Raw genomic sequence first — 17198 nt, forward strand, 5'->3', positions numbered from 1 at the left:
TTGGTGTTTCTGAAGGCCACGGACTCAGTCACTGCCATGTCCGTATTTGCTGCGTCACTGATTGCAGCATCCAAGCGCTGAGCCAAATCTGGGCTGACATTGGGCTCTGCCTGGAGCTCAGTCAGCCTGCGGTCAGGCTCAGCTGTTGCACGGCTTCTGGTCATCCTAAGGCGAACGGGCACGAGCCTCCGGAACATCTGCAGGAGAGCAAAGGACAGGGAAGAGAGACGCGTTCCATGGAGTGCTCCAAGCGTGGAGCTCGGCCGAGCAGTGACAGCAGGCCCAGCCCAGGCGGGGATGGCTGCACGTACCTTCAGTGATCTGCGGAAGCGGCCACGGGTGGGCTTCTTCTCCTGTGTCTGCTCCATGGTTGCATCTGGCAAAGAGCGAGCGCAGCCAGAGCTGAGGGCTTGCAGGAGAGGCCAGAGAAGCCAGCCCTGCTCTCCCCAGGCAGGGACAGCCCCGGGATGCCCCAGGGGATGGAGCACAGCTGCTGCAGGGGCAGCCTCGGCCCCTCTTCCATCCTGTCAGTGGGCAGAATGGGAACGGGGATGGGATGGGGCCAAGCTGTCCGCAGTCATCGGCCTTGTGGCCCGGCTCTGCCACTCACCATCCTGCTGTGGCTGGAACTGCTCCAGCTCTTGAGGGTGTTGTGCTGGAGCATCTCCAGGGCTCGTATTTCTTCTCCTCCAGCAAACTGTGAAGAGGTCGCGAAATCTGCCCGCCATGTCAGCGTCTGGCCTCGAGGGCACCTTCAGACAGATGCCTCTGAGGAAACCAGGGAAAACCCTGAGGCAACAAGTCGTGCAGTTGTGCCTTGAAGGCACCTGCGACAAAGAAGCCTCAGGAAGGCTGCAGGACAGCAAGTCCTGCACACTGGTCTTGAGGGCTCCTGCCACAATGACAGGAGACTCCTTGTGGTGCTTCAGGTCACCAGATCCTGTGGTCTGGCCGCGAGGGCACCGACTGCAGGGTTGGGAGATGCCTCGGGAAAGCTCCGAGTCACCAAGTCCCGCAGTCTGGCCACGAGGTCAGCTGCAGGAGCAGCGCTTCGGAAAGGCTCCGGGTCGGGCACAAACGAGCGGGCTGTGTGGGAACTCCTCACAGCACCTCTCCGGCGCGTCCTGTCCCGTGGCGTGCTCCGAGCACTGTGGCGTGGCTGCGTTGTTGCCAGCACCTATGTCACCGCGTGTCACAAAGGCTCCTCGGACACCCTGTGCTGTTCCCTGCCACGGTGACCACGCTGCTGCACCGTGTCACAAAGGGCCCATGCACACCCTGCCACCTGCCCCGGCCCTGCCCCCGCTCCACCCAAAGTGGCCCAGGTCGGAAGGAATCCCTCGGCCCAAGTGTCTAAGAGAGCCCAACAGGACCTTGAATGATTTGATGGCTCGAGCCATCGGCAACCGCTGCCCTGCTCTGCGGGCTCAGGGCGGCAGAAGGAGCCCCCAGGGCTGCCGACGCAGCCGCAGCGGGAAGGGCACGGGGCCTGCTGCAGAAGCTGGCACGGCCTCCCTTCTCTCAGCTGATAATTGTCTTCAACCAAAGTCAGACTTTCACTTCAAAGCCAGCTCAGTGCAGGCAAACCCTTGGGCAGCTAAGATCTCCAAAAGGCTGCTCGATCCAAAATGACCAATTCCTCTTTAATTTCTCTTTTTGGGTCACTGCTGATCCTCTCCTCCTCTTCCCCCTTCCACTCAGCTGAGTTGGCAAAGGCTGGATTAGCCACTTTATCCTTATGGATGAGCATGGCAACTTGTTTTGGTTTGGGAAGACAGGTATTTGCTAGGTAAAAGTTGGAGGGTTTTTTGGAATGGAGAGTGTAAACTTTTTTTTTGCTAAATTATAAATTTACAATTAGAGGTTTTTAGGCAAAGATTTGGGAAATAGGAATAGCAGTTTTTTATTAGTATGTATTACAAAGTAAACAAACAAACCCCCTTCAAATAACTACAGTATTAATAACAAAAGAAAAACAGTATTAAGAACTTTGAGGGCTTTGTTTTACCAAACTTAGGGCAGTTTGGTTTTGGTGTTCTTGCAGGATTTTTAGAGCAGCAAGCTGAAAGAGGGGAAAGTTTCGGGCTGGTAGCTGGGATGGCAGGGTGTCCCGGCAGCGCGGGGCTGCAGGGTCACTCTGCAGCAAGAGGAGCAGCGCTGAAGAAGCCGAAGGCGGGGCAGGGCTGGCTTAACTCCTGCGGGTGGCAGAGAAGGCTCCGGATTCCGGCTGAACTGGCCAGAGTAGATTTTTGAGGACTGGATTTTTTTTGGCTACAGTGAAACTTTTCCAGTTAGCAACAGTTTAGCCGGTTTTTTTCTTTTTTTTTTTTGAAGGTCCGGAGGGGGGGAAAAAAAAAAAAAAGGACAGCTTCTAGCTGCTTTAAGGTTTGTTTTTTTACTTGCGTGGGGGTTTTTTGTTACTTTGTTTCTGTTTTTGTTTCAGCTAAGTATTTTGAAGTGTTTAACATTTGGTCTCTTTGGTAACTTATGGGGAAAAAATTCTTTAGAGAAAGAAGGAACAAACCTAACTCCCAACATTATCTACTTTGAATTTTTTTTTTATACTAACATATTATATTGAGTTTAAACTGTTAATAAATATATATATATTTATATATATATACATGCAAATATGGATACAGTCACATTGTCATGGGTAGTTTACTTTAAGACAAGGTTTTTTTAAGATATGCATTTTTTTTTTTTATTTTTTTGCATTATTTACCAGGTGCAACTTGGTTTCTGAGCGAAGACAATTTCACGGATGGGATTGTTTTTGCTGGAGGCAGGATTAATTTAAACAGGTTTTTTCAGTATACTTTTCATGTGTACTATTGGAACTTTATTTTTTGTTGTTGTTTGCACGGGCTTAGATTGGGCAGGATTTGCTTGGTTGGTGGAACTTTGAGTGCTTACTAGCTATGTGGCTTTTGCTAAATTAATACTTTATGTTTTGAAAGTTTTTTTTACTTAGTGCTTTTAAGGTAGTTTTAAGCAGGTTATTGCACTGTTTAATTTTTTCGACCGCTGGTGCATGATAAGGAATATGGCATGCTTACTTAATGCTGTGTTTTTTAGCTTAGGTGCTTATAAGACAATTTTTGAAATGGGTTTTATTGTTTGATTTGATTTTTTCAGGGGTGCTGTGTTTTCACAGGACTTGTTTTTTTAGGCTCAGGATGGTGTTTTGGACAGTAGCATGAGGCACAGGGTAGGTTTTTAACTATTTAGTGATGGCTGTTTCTATGGTTAGTACATACCGCCTGCCCTGGTGGGTTTGGGAAAGGGTGATGTAGTTTATTAGTTAGGTTTTTTTATATTTATATTTGGACTACTGCTTTCTATACTCTAAGGGCTTTACTTGCTTGGCTTGCTTGATTGCAGCACGTGTTTTATAGTTATGGATAACTTGAGAAATGCTGTCTATGGTTAAATTTACTTCTTGGTTTTGGGCTCACTTAGAGGTGGCATTTTTGCTTGGATGATTCGAGACATTATGGGCTTATTGAGCTAGGAACAACTTTTTTCTGTCTTGCTAATTTAAATTTATTTTTGATACTTTTATTTTGGCAGCTTGATTGACTTGCTTATTATTTTGGTGTTTTTTATTAGCTCGATTCTTGGGAACATGAGGATTTACATGGCAGATTTTTACAGGTAATTTTTTTACGCGAGTGGCAATGTTTTTTTTTTCATCAGCAGCCTAGATTGTTTTTTTTTACGTTGCTAGTTGGCCTTTTTCTACTTTTTTAGCCAACTCTACGGAGCATTGGCTACTATTTACGAATTAGTGTAGAGGTAGAGCTTTGGCTACAATTTGTTTTTAGCAATGTCAAGGGTTAATTGGACAGCTTTGAGTTTAGCAAGCTGACACGATTTTTTTTTTCCTTTCAGTGGCTTTTGCAACTTGTTGTGTGGGGTTTTATACGGCTGCTTTCTACTTGCGGTTCATTTTTACAATGCGACGGGAACCGTCAGTGAAAAGGGCGTAATGTGTTTTTTTTACCGGCAGTTGGTTGTACGAAGGAGCTTTTTTAGCTTGTGTCATTTGTTCTTGCTTTTCTTTGTCTGTGAGACTAAAGTTGTTTTTTTTTCTTTTCTGGTCAGTTTGTAATTATTTTTAAAATTTATGGGCGATTTGGGTTTTTAATATGGGCGCACTGTGTGATGAGGGCAGTCTATTTGCTCTATGTGGCGTCGGTGGCATGGTGGGTGGAGGCAAATGAGGATTCGGTACCTTCAAATGTTCACAGAACCATGGAATTCCACGCTGGATGGGTTGGAAGGGACCTTAAATCTCTCATTCCCAAGCCCTGCCATGGGCGGGGACACCTCCCACTGTCCCAGGCTGCTCCAGTCTAGCCTGGGACACTTCCAGGAACCCAGGAGCAGCCACAACTGCTCTGGGAATTCCATCCTAGCCCTCACCAACCTCCCAGGGAGGGATTTGGGTTATAATATTTGGGTTTGGCTTAGGATATAAAACCATGTCTAGGATGGGTTAGGTAATTTGGATTTTTTCCAAAACAAAAATCCCTTCAGAATTGTGGAATTTTATTCTTCCAGGTTCTAGAATATGCTGAATTATTTGTATGGATGAAATGAATGAAATTATCCCAGATGAAATAAATTGCTGCCAGTTAAGAGCCTGCTGCTCTAATTACTTATTAAGCATAGATCTCTTTAGATTGGTGATGTGTTTACCAACACCACAGTGCCACATCTAGATAAATTATAAATAAATACATCTATATATATATAGTGTAACCCATGATTGAAGTGATGTTGTGCCTGAATCACTGATATCACCCACCTTTCCCTCTGGAAGGATTTTTAATTTGAGTATTTAAGGGAGAACTTTCCCCTTTTTGTGTGTGTTAGCCATTGCAGAGTTTCCCTGCAGAAAGCTCCAACCTGTGTTGACATTTTGCTTTCCTTTCTTCCCCTGATCCTGCCTGCCCTTGATTCCAGAGGAGAACAATGGGAGGGGAGTGAGTGCTGAGGGTATTTACAGCACAATCATGGGAAACGCTCCCCTCACCACTGAGCCCTTTTCCTTCCCCTGGCAAATCCTCTGGCTCTGCTCCAGCCTCGGGATCCACGAGCCTCTTCCCTGAGGGAATTGTTATCAACCTGGAAAACTCCTGTATTCCAGTGGCACAAGGAGACATCCGAGATCCACCTTCCTGGTGCATTCAGAAGGTGCTGCTGGGGGAGTTACACTGATCTGAACAGCTCCAAAGGTCAGAGATTTCTTTGTAATAAATTCCTTTTCCCAGCCTTCTGAAGTCTAATGATCAGCTTTCCATGTTTGTTGTGGTGGTTGCAGGGTTTGAGGGGCAGCAGAGTAAATTGGATTTAGGGATAAATTGCCATTTCTTCACAAGACTCTGAAAAGGGAGGGGAGGGATGTTAATATTTCATGTGGTTGGGAGAGGAAATGCCTGGCAGTGCCAGGGGAAGAGTCACAGCACCTGGGCTGAATTCACCCAGGTTTTTTTGGCAGCAATGATCTCATTGCTCATCATGAAGGGAACAGAAAACAATTCTGCCCCAGGGCAAGAGAAGCCTGGCTCAGGAGGGGCCATCACTGCAGTCACAGAAGGTTTCAGTGAGCTGGAGAAGGCAACAGAAATGGGATGTGTGTGTAAGAGACGGTCTGAAGATCCCTCATCTGCCTCACGACCATCGTCAAGGACAGAGACTGAAACCCCTAAAAGGGACTTTAAAATCTCAATACAAGAGTTCTGGCCTGGCTGAGGTGGGATGTTGGCCAAGTGCTGCCTGCAGGTGTGTTTGATGGAAAACACCCAGCACCCATATGGGAACATCAGAACCTGAGCAGAAACAATGGGCAAGTCACGGTGGACTGTGCCTGCTGACTTGCACTGGTTGACACGGTACCTGCTGACGACCGACTTGTTCTGGGTTCTCTGAATGAACACACTGCAATGATTTCCCCCAGCTGTTTGGCCAACTGCCTGTCGCTTCGGAGAGGACTATAAAAACCCTGGAGACCCCCGCTCACTTTTGTGATCACCCCACTGGAGAAGATCGTGTCTATAGGCATCTTCAAAAGCCTCGAGGACTCGACCCTCCATGCTGGTAGCTATAATCCCCTTCCCCTCTTTTTCTGTCTTTCTTACTATTCTCTTTTCTCTCCCCACTATCGCATTTGTTGGCACTAAATAAAGGTGCATTTGTGATTGAGTAAACTGAGTTTGTCCCCCACTGTGTCTTTTGCGCTCTGAGATCCCTAAAACGAACTATCACGAACCCCGCTTGTGTGAGCGGATCGTGACATTAAATTGGCGTCACGGACAGGATCTTGATGGACAGAGGGGTTGCGGGTTTTATATAGTTTGTAAGAGGGGAAGGATCCTCGTCTCAGCCGCACCTAGCACGCCACTTCAGTGAGCGCTGTTAGAAAGCAAGGGGGGCGAGGGAAAATTCCCGCAAACTGTATACACCCAGGCATATAGCACTCCCTGTCATCAGGATTTCACAAAAGGATCTCATTGTGCAAAAGATGGGACTGTAGTTAGGTTTTTTTGTGTGTTTTGGGCTGCTTGGTGTAGTTGAGGAGACAACCATTTGTAACTAAGGTGAACCTCCCAGGCAGTTTTGGTCTCCTCGCCCATTCCAGGGAAGCGAAGGGAAACACAGTTTTAGCTGTGCCTTTGGTGTAACTTGAAGCGTACCTCCCTGAGAGTGGTTTTGGTCCCTTCACAAAATGAGTGAAAAAGATAAGAATGCATTTTATGCTTTGCTAGCAAAACATAGTGCTAGACCTTCTCCAGATGGAGAAAGGTGGGCACAGAAAAATTGGTTTAACTTTGAAAAGATTGTAGATAGAATATATTCTTTGCAACATGATGCTAGATACAAACTGGGCAGAAATAAAACCATTCTTTGCTCAGTTTTGGAGGCCTGCCTTTCGGCAGCCATAGAAACCCGTTTTGAACAGGTAAGTGAAGAAAAAGCAGTAATAGAATCCCTGAAAAATTTGGTGGAAGCTTTGCAAAAACAATTAGAACAGGAAAGAAATCAGAATTATTTGCTGCAGATTTCCCTTGCAGAAGAGCGAAGCAAAAACTTAAAATCTGCAGATTGACCCACAGAAATAGAAGGAAAGGGGATATACAACATGAAACAAATATACCCTCAGAAAGAATTAGTACACGTGCAAAATTGTGGGGAACACTGTTGCTCCAACTTGAGACCTCTCATTAAAACAGAATATAATTATATAAATGAAGAGGATCATGATCCCCACATAACCACCAAAGAAGTTCCATACACAGCCACTGAATTAGCTAAATTAAAGAAAGAATACTCTCGCCTCCCTAGTGAATTAGAGATGGAGTATGTTTTTAGTTTCCCTCACAGGGGGCGACCAAATTAAATGAAGTGAACAAGAAGCAAGTGGCTATTGGGGACATGGAGTTTTCTTAACAACAGGAAACACACATGCTCCATGGTCCCTGACACAGCGTGCAGCTCACTGGGCAGGGGGGTTAAACCCCCGAGAGAGGGGCGACCCTCTGGCAATAGTCGGCACCTCAGACCAACTCCTAGAAAATATACACAAAGCTGCATGCTTGCAAATGATACATGAAAGAAAATTAATCTCTGGCTATGAGTCACCAATGCAACAGCCTGTCAAACCTGAGATTATGATCCCCCTCATTCGAGGTTTGCCAGAGTCTCTTAAACCAACAGCAATTCTTCAAAAAACAATAGCATCTATCTCTCCGGTAGATAGACTTGAAAGATTTCTTGGATATACAAGAGATCGAACTGGTTCCACTGACTCAACTGACTCCTCACCTTTCACAACTCCTAGCACACAATATTACAGCAGTCATAAAGTTTGGACATGGAGTGAGGTAGCAGAAGAGTTAATAAGTTACAGTAGAAAATACGGACCAGTGAAGTACTCAGAAGTCAAACCAAAAAAACCCAGAGGAGTCAGGCACATTGCCCCTCCTAACGAAAAATCAGAAAAGGGAAAACAAATTTCCAACCAGCAGCAGCTGTGGTCACTAGGACTGAAAAGGGGAGTGCCGCAAGAAATAATGGATAAATTGACTTGTGATAAATTGGCTAAAATAATTTCTAATTGGCCCTGTCCCAAACCCATTGTGTTGGAATCATCCAACCGACAACCCAGCGCACTTCCTCTTCCACAAACCTTGGGCAACAAGCCACAGCACTCCCTAGCACAAGTTTTAAACAATAAAACACAGAAAGTGGGGGGTGTTCAACAGAAAAAACAAAAACCTTCTCAAGAAGTAAAATTTTTAGGAATCTGGTGGAAAGGAGGTATGACATGCATCCCACCAGACACCCTAACTTCTTTAGATCAAATCAAGATGCCTGAATCTAGAAAAGAACTCCAACAAGCTCTAGGACTATTGGTATTTTGGGGAAAAACACATTGCAGATTTTTCAATTTTTGCCAAACCTCTTTATGATTTGTTGAGAAAGGGAGTAAAATGGGACTGGAGCCCTTCTCAGGAAAAAGCATTACAACTGTTGATTTTTGAAGCCACAGCTCATCAGGCCCTAGGCCCGATCCACCCAACAGATCCTTTCCAGGTAGAATGGGGATTTGCTTCCTCAGGGTTGTCAGTACACATATGGCAGTGGGGTCCTGAGGGTCCGACATGGCCTGTTGGTTTTTATTCCCGTGGTTTCAGAGATGCTGAAAAGAGGTATATTATCTGGGAAAAAGGCTTGTTTGCGGTTAGCCTAGTTCTCATAGAAGTAGAGAAGATTGTACCACAACAACCAGTTGTTTGGAGAGGGCCTTTCCAAGTTTTTAAGTCAGTCACTACTGGGACTCCCCCAGCTGACGGGGTGGCCCAGACAGCCTCAGTAAGAAAGTGGTGTGCTCAGATTGAATATTATTGTAACATCTTCTCAATAACTGAAAGAGCTGTGAAAAAAAACTGGCAGTACAAGAAGCAGAAAACTTGGATAGCATCCAAGACAAACCTGCCTCAGTCATTACCCCTCCCTTTTCTCCCAAACAGTCAGCAATTCCTTGGTTTACTGATGCTTTTCCTTTTGGCCCAACAGCTCTAAGCATATTCCCCTCACTACGGGGACCAAGTGATTCCAAGAATCCAGCACATTACCCTGGACAACGTGTTTTGGTGGACTTCCCCACAGTGGGAGAGGTACCACTAGTGCTAAAACTCCCTCTGAACGAATACCCATGGGTAACCTTTGATGCTCTAGGGAAAGAGTATCGAATAAATGCACACTGGAGAATTTCCATCATTCTAACTTTCTGCCTTCTGGTGGCAGATTCTGTTGTGCTTACTTTTCACAGGAGAACTCCGAGGGACATGAAGGCCATATAAACCATGATAAATATTTTAAATTGGGAATTTTTAGAAGTATTAATGAAAAAATTGGCTGCCAAAACTAGGGATTTGACCAAATTACAGAAACCATTGCAGTTATCCTTATTGGCTTTGGGGACACATCAGTGGTTGCTATCAAACATATTACCAAATTGGGAAAAGGTGAATGTGAATGATCACAAAATGATAATTGATGCTCTTGGTGCTACACAAAACAGTGGTTTTTTGGCTCTTAGCTGCATCCAGACACAGCTTTGGATGCAGACAGTTGTTGCCTCAAACATAAGGGAAGAAGAAGGCACTTTTCCTACTGAAATTTGGAAAATAATTTGGGACAATGCAAATGATTTTGAAAAGGAATTCCAATCCTGGTAGAAATTGGTCAACTTTACCTATAACCCCAATACCAACACAGTTACAGCTTTTGTAATAACCATATGTAATGTTTTGGTACACTTGATATTGTTAATGCAATCATAGCTCAAGACATTTGTTTGAACACAGAACAAAATATCTGCCACTTTGAAATTCACCCTAACCAGACTTCTGAAACAGTGCTAATATATATAGGCAATGGGTGTGCATGCTTTAAAACTGCTTGTGATGTAGTGTTTGTAGAAGAAATAGCGGTGAATCTTAAGAATCACTCAAATTATTGTGTTTGTAACTTTACTACAATTACAGGATGTGATTTTTTGTACATAGGCCCAGTTACCTCTTATCACCTTTTACAATCTGATTATACAGTGATGCACAAATTATTGCCTCCCCTTATTGGGATGAATTTTACTTTAGTGAAGCAATTGTTGCTTCATCAGGACTTAAATGAGATTTTGGAAAAGATCAAGAAAAACAGAGAGAAAACCCTGGTAACTATTCATCACAATGTGAGAGAAATACATCATGTCATGGAAAGGGTAAGAAAAGATGCTGAACACAGGTGGTGGGATACCCTTTTTGGGTGGTTACCTACTGCCACAGGTATCCTGAACAAAGTGTGTCATCCCATTGTTGTTCTTTTGATTTAGGTTTTGATTGGTTTTGTCTTATCAGTCATTTTATACATCCTAAATTGGAAAATGATGAAGAAGTTGACACACTTGGCATCTATAATGGAAGCACACAGTTTAGTCAAGACCCCTTTTGCAAGAGACACTCCCAAAGTTATTGACATGAGATGTACTACCCAAACAGTGAAAATTAGACCTCCAATAGCAGATTAATTTGAAATTGTTGGTTGCTTGTTTTGATTATTGTTGTTTGTTTTAATTATGTTATATTTTAATCAAAATTAAGCTTTTGTTTGAAAATTGTTATAACTTTAAGGAATTTTATGATTTGTTTTGTTTATTTTGAAGAAATTGTTATAATCAATATTGATTCATTTTGTTTTGCTTCTATTTCCTTTTTCTATTTTTTCCTCTTTCTCCCTCTTTCTTTCACACACACTCTCTACTGTCTCTTTTTTTTTCCGGGATATGCTACTAACATGGACGAGTCCTGAAGACTTCGCAAGACTACGGAACCCTGCAGAAGGAGCTCTCTTGACGACAATCATGAGTCACGGGGTGGTGTAAGAGACGGTCTGAAGATCCCTCATCTGCCTCACGACCATCGTCAAGGACAGAGACTGAAACCCCTAAAAGGGACTTGAAAATCTCAACACAGGAGTTCTGGCCTGGCTGAGGTGGGATGTTGGCCAAGTGCTGCCTGCAGGTGTGTTTGATGGAAAACACCCAGCACCCATATGGGAACATCAGAACCTGAGCAGAAACAATGGGCAAGTCACGGTGAAGTGACCGCGCCTGCTGACACTGCACCTGCTGACTTGGACTGGTTGACACTGTACCTGCTGATGACCGACTTGTTCTGGGTTCTCTAAATGAACACACTGCAATGATTTCCCCCACCTTTTTGGCCAACTGCCTGTCACTTCGGAGAGGACTATAAAAACCCTGGAGACTCCCGCTCACTTTTGAGATCTCCCCACTGGAGAAGATCGCGTCTATAGGCATCTTCAAAAGCCTCGAGGACTCGACCCTCCATGTTGGTAGCTATAATCCCCTTCCCCTCTTTTTCTGTCTCTCTTACTATTCTCTTTTCTCTCCCCACTATCGCATTTGTTGGCACTAAATAAAGGTGCATTTGTGATTGAGTAAACTGAGTTTGTCCCCCACTGTGTCTTTTGCGCTCTGAGATCCCTAAAACGAACCATCACGAACCCCGCTTGTGTGAGCGGATCGTGACAGTGTGCTAAAAGAAATGTGAGGGGGTAGAAGGTCAATACCAAAAATCAAACCAAATTAATCCTTCCTTCTTTTGTTTTTGCTGTGTTTCCATCTGTTTCCATCTTTCCATTTGCTGTGTTTCCAAAGCAAGGAAGGGGCAGGAGTTTAGGAGGGGCTGGTTCAGCTCAGCCTTGCTGATAAAGCAATTTGGGTTTTCCCTCGTCAATCTGTTTCATTAACTAAAAATGCAGAATTGGAGAAGTTGTTGGATATTTTTGCATTTTTCTGCAGCTGGCTGCAGGAGACTTTGCTCAGACCGGGGGTTGGGGCTGTCCAGCCTGGAGAAGAGAAAGACCTGGGGAGATTTCATTGGGGCCTTCCAAGACCACAAGGGAGCCTGAAAGAGCTGCAGAGGGACCTTGGACAAGGACCTGGAGCACCAGGACAAGGGGGAATGGCTTTAAACTACAGGAGGAGAGATTTAGATGGGATCTTGGGAAGGAATTCCTCCCTGGGAGGGTGGGGAGGGCTGGGCTGGAATTCCCAGAGCAGCTGTGGCTGCCCCTGGATCCCTGGGAGTGTCCAAGGCCAGGTTGGAGCCCCTGGGACAGTGGGAGGTGTCCCTGCCCGTGGCAGGGTGGGGCTTGAAGGTCCTTCCATCCCAAATTCCATGATTCCAACCCAAAGATAACCTGGATTGGAGGCAGCAGTGCCTGGGGGCTAAAGCACCTTCCCAGCTGTTATCAGAACAGGAGTTGCAGACATTTTATCCCTGGGTTTTCTTCCTTGTCCCTCAGCTGGGAGGTGATGGGAACGACCAGCAGGAGCTTCCCCAGGCCCTGGGAGTGGAACACTGGGAAGGGGACACTGGGAGTGGGACACTTTGGGAACGGGATACTTTGGGAGTGAGACACTGGGAATGGGACACTGGGAGTGGGACACATTGGGACATTTTGGGAGTGGAGACACTTTGGGAATTGGACACTGTGGGAATGGGACTCTTTGGGAATGCGACACTTTGGGAATGGGACACTGGGAATGGGACATTTTGGGACAGTTTGGGAAGGGGACTCTTTGGGAGTGGGACGCTTTGGGAGCGGCACTTTTACAACCATTATTGGCTTTGTGGTTTATCCTGAGACAACAGACCCAACCATAAATTGTCACTTCAGGGCCAGCATTTAGTGCCAGCTCAGGGAAATGCAGGGTGGTTGTGGCAGGTATTAAACACCCCCAATAAATCCTGGAGGAGGATCCCAGGGTAACAATGCCTGCTTGCCAAATCTGTTTGCAGAGCGCACAAAAGCAACGAGGAAAACATTGCAACAGCACCAAGGTTTTCTCACAGCTCCACCACAGGCTGCTGCCTCAGCAAAGCTGATTGTTGGTGCTTTTCTTCCAGCCCCAAACTGGGATTGAGCCAGGCCCTGCATCCATTGGGACTGGGATGCTGTGGCTGTAGGATAAACCCCCAGCCAAGCCCCCCAGGGAGCCATTTATCCTGTTTGGAGCCCGTTTATTTTTCCTCCTTCCCCTGAAGATGTGTGTGAGGAGCAGAGATTCAGCCAGGCCCTCTTCCCAGGCCCATGGGATGTGTGTTTCTTTCCCGTTTCCTGGAAGTGCTCGGTGTTTGGGGAAGGTTGCTGGGCCACGAGGAGCTGCTGGACACCATCCACAGCCCCTCTCAGGCATTTTCTGCTGGGTGGGACTCCCTGAAAATCCCTTCAGCTTTGTAGGGAAAGCACTTTTCCTACGGGGCACACAGGGTGTGAGGCTGGCTCTGGGAAAGAAATATTCCCAGGGAAGAAAGGCTGGGAACGTGCAGACGGCAGCACTGCTCTTTCAGGTGTCACTGTAAGAAGCTTCTAAAAAGCTCCATTTCTGCTTGGTGGGCAGAAAGTGCAGGAAAAAGTGCTGGGAATGTCCACGTGGACTTCAATTAGCATCAAGCAGCATCACAAGTGGTTTCGTCCAGGCAGGAGTCACAGTGAGTGTGAGGTGATGAAAACGGAGATGGGATCTGCTTGAGGCGGATGGTGCAGCGGCTGCTCACCTGCGACGTGTATCCCTCAGGGTACCCATTTCTTTAGAACACTATGAAGAACAGAGGGAATTGAAAGTCCACTGCAGTTTAGGTTGTTCTTCACGAGATTGTTCAAGTCGAGCACGGCCATTCTGTTCAGCAGACACACGGGCAGGGGCTTCTTGGAGCGCTGCTCTGGCACCCATTCTTTGGAGGAGGGGATTGCAGGAAAGAAGAAAAGAAGCTCATCAACTACTGAAGAGGAAGAGTCACTGACAGGAAGCAGTGGGTTAAGAAATGTGAGGGGAAAAAAGGCAGAAAACATGAGGTGACAAGTGTGAGAAATGGGAGAGGAAAAAGGAGGGAAGTGTGAGGGAAGAAAAGGGAAGGAAACCTGAGTGGGAAAGGCTGAGAAAACTGAGGGGAAAATGGTGAAGACGTGAGTGAAAATAGGAGAGGAAGGTGAGAGGAGGAAAAGGCAGGACATATGACGGGAAAATTCTAAGAAACATGATCAAGGAAGGCTGAAAAACATAGAGGAAAAAATGGAGGGAAATGTGAGGGGAAGAGAGTGAGAAAATTACTGGCAGAGAAAGAGAAACAGGCAGCAAATGTGAGGGGAACATTGTGAGAATCCTGAGGGGAAAAGAGGGAGAAACCAGAGGGCAGAAAAAGGCAGAAAACATTAGGGGGAAAAAAAGCGTGGGAAGTTGGATGGGAAAAGTGACAGAAAAGAGGAGTGAAAAAAGGGCACAAAATGCTAGAGGAAAAGTATTAGGAACATGAGGGGGAAAGAATGATAAACATGAGGGGAAAAGTGGGAGAAATGGGAGTAGGAAAGCCTGGGAAACACGAGGGCAAAAGTGAGAAACATGAGGAGACAACTTGGAGAAAAATGACTGAGGAAAGGAGAAAAGCATGAGGGGAGAAAAGGGCAGGGTAAGTGAGGGGAAAATTGTGAGAATCATGAGAGAACAAAAAAGCAGGAAAAAGTGGGAAGTTGGAAAAGTGTGAGAGGCAAAGTGTGAGGAAAGGGAGCTGAAAAGGGTGGGGAAAAGAAGTAAAACTTGGGAGGCAAACATGACAGGAAAACTGTGAGACTCGAGAGGGGGAAGGAGTGGAAATGTGAGAGGGAAAAGAACAGGAAACGTGAAGGGAGAAAAGGAGCGAAGGCAGTATTGGCATGACAGCTGAAATGATTCCTAACACATTCCCCCATGCATTTGCCCATTTATTGCACTAGCCCAGGGCTTCTCTGTATGTCCGTCTCCCCCTGTGCCTTGATTCCTGTTTGGAAGCAGTAGAAGTGCAGGATGTGCCCACCAGCAGGAGCTGCTCCAGGCTGGGAAGGGGCCAGGTGGTGCTGATTTCCAGAGGCTTCTGTGTCCCAGGTGAGGCCAGGGCAGGAGTGGGTTGAAAGGTGCTGCTGCTGCTCCTCTGTGCCAGAGAGCCCTGGCTGGGCAGGGCACGGCGCCCACTGCACTGCGGGCTCTTTCTCCTGCCACAGCTGGGCACACCTGGCAACAAATCATGACGACTTGTGGGGAAACCAAGGGCTTTGTGGAGGCTGCATTGCTCTGCACACACCCGGGCCACCTGCAGCACAGAGCTTTGGCCCCCAGAAATGTAAACCCGAGGGGAACAGCTGGAAAAGGTTTCATTTTCACCTTTCAATAGAAGCAACTAAAATCAAAGTTACCAAGAAGGGCTCCGATCCCTGGTGCCAGCTCGGTGTGAGAAAGGAGGCATGACTTTATTTCAGTGCTGGGTGCGTGGGGAATCACTTTCCTAACACGTGCTCAGCCAGAAATCCCACCTACTCATTTGTAACCATGGAAATAAGACCTACTCATTACTTTGCTGAAACTCACAGGCTAAACATTCCCTCAAATTAGTTGACATATTTAAACCACTTCTCAGAAGTTACTGACAGGAGAGTAGGGCTCTCTTGCGAGTCTCAGGTGGTCATTTGGGGAACATCCCATTCCTGCAATTCTCCTCTGATGCCCAAGAGCCTCCTACAACCACTCTTTTCCCCCTGAATGCATTCCAGCTACATTCTTAGGAAGACTACTCTATTCTCAAGGCTAAGGTAGCCACTTGCACACATCAATCACTGCTCCGGAGGAATAGAGGGCTCAACACTCTGTTAATGCAAAGGGAATTCACAATTTGTTACAGTTCAACATTTTCTCAAAACATGCCTTCTCTGGGAATTGCTCACAAGCATGTCCTCAATGCACCTTGAAAATGTTTTTGCTGACTGAAGCCAGAGTGTGTCTTTCCTTCAGCAATTCAGAAGAAAAACACAAACTGCCTACTGAAACCCTTCTGCTCCCTTCCAAATCAGTTCACTGCTCAAGCACGAGCCACAGGCTCATGCCCGATTCCCTCAGTGAGATAGGAGGTAATATTTTGCTTCAGCTGAAGGGTTATTAGAAGAAAGAACGAAAGTTGTTGGTTCTAGGTGTTGTTATTTAGGGTTTGGATTTGTTCTAGTTAATTTGTTGGGTGTTGCTGTGAGCTGGGAGAGGGGCCAGCATGAAGACCAAACCAAAAGGGAAGTAGGAGAAGAGGGGAGGGGACAGAAAAGGAGGCGGTGGGGACAGAATACAAGTTTCCTTTTACCCAGCCAAAGAGAAAGGGGACACGGTTCACCCTGGGCTGGGAAAGGCAATAAAAAGCAGCATTTTCTGTGTGTGTGTTGTGTGTGTGTTTGGCTCTTGGGAGAGGGAGATACACACCCAGCTCAGGTGAATCCTTCCTCAGAAACAGTTCTCTTTGGCTTTGAGGACTTTTTCCCCATTTAATTTCATCTAAGAGTTGGCTCCTTTCTAACACCCCTCTCCCAGCAGCTCAGGGCTGCATTGCACAGTGCTTGCTGTGTGCCAGAGAGCTCAAAGCAGGCTGGCCTGGCGCCCTGGAATATTTCTGCAGAACACTCTGCATTTCACTCTTTTGCTCTGGCTCAGTGCACAACTCCAGCACTGCAGGCGCTTCCTCCCAGAGCCGTGTGAGGCCCCGGCTCCTGCAGATGTGAGCTGACAAGCTGTCCCTGCCTGCCGCTGGCCTCGGTTCCCCCGGCAGAAGCGCCGTGCCTGAAGGAGGCTGCCCTGTGCCGGAGCCTGCGGAGCAGCCCGGCTCCCTCCCCTGTGCCCAGAGCGCTGCACACACTGCTCGCCTTGGCCAGGAGTTAGAGGGCAGCCGGCACAAGGGTGGCAATCCTCAGCCAGGCCTGCAGCCCTCGGCTGTGGTTTGCCTTTCTCTGCTCCTGTGCACGCTCCGGACGGCCGATGCCACCGGTCTGTGCTGTGCCCAGCACGGCCACGCTTCCCCTCGGGAGCAGCCGGCTGCCAGCTGGGCTCTGAGAGCGCAGGATTCGCCCGGGGCCCCCAAGAGGCACCCAGGGCCGGGCTGCTGCCTCTTGCAGCTCCAAGGGCCTCCTTGCAGCTGCCTCTGCCCCGGCTCAGGCTGCTCCGGGCTCTGCCAGGGCTCTGCTGGGGCTCCAGCCTGGGCAAGGCGGGGCCTGGGCTCACCCTGCAGCCGCTGACAGCTCTGCACCAGCTCTGCGCC

This window comes from Chamaea fasciata, unplaced genomic scaffold, assembly GCF_029207755.1.
Source record: "Chamaea fasciata isolate MVZ Bird 193981 ecotype frontalis unplaced genomic scaffold, bChaFas1.0.hap1 SCAF_52, whole genome shotgun sequence".
Lineage (NCBI taxonomy): Eukaryota > Metazoa > Chordata > Aves > Passeriformes > Sylviidae > Chamaea > Chamaea fasciata.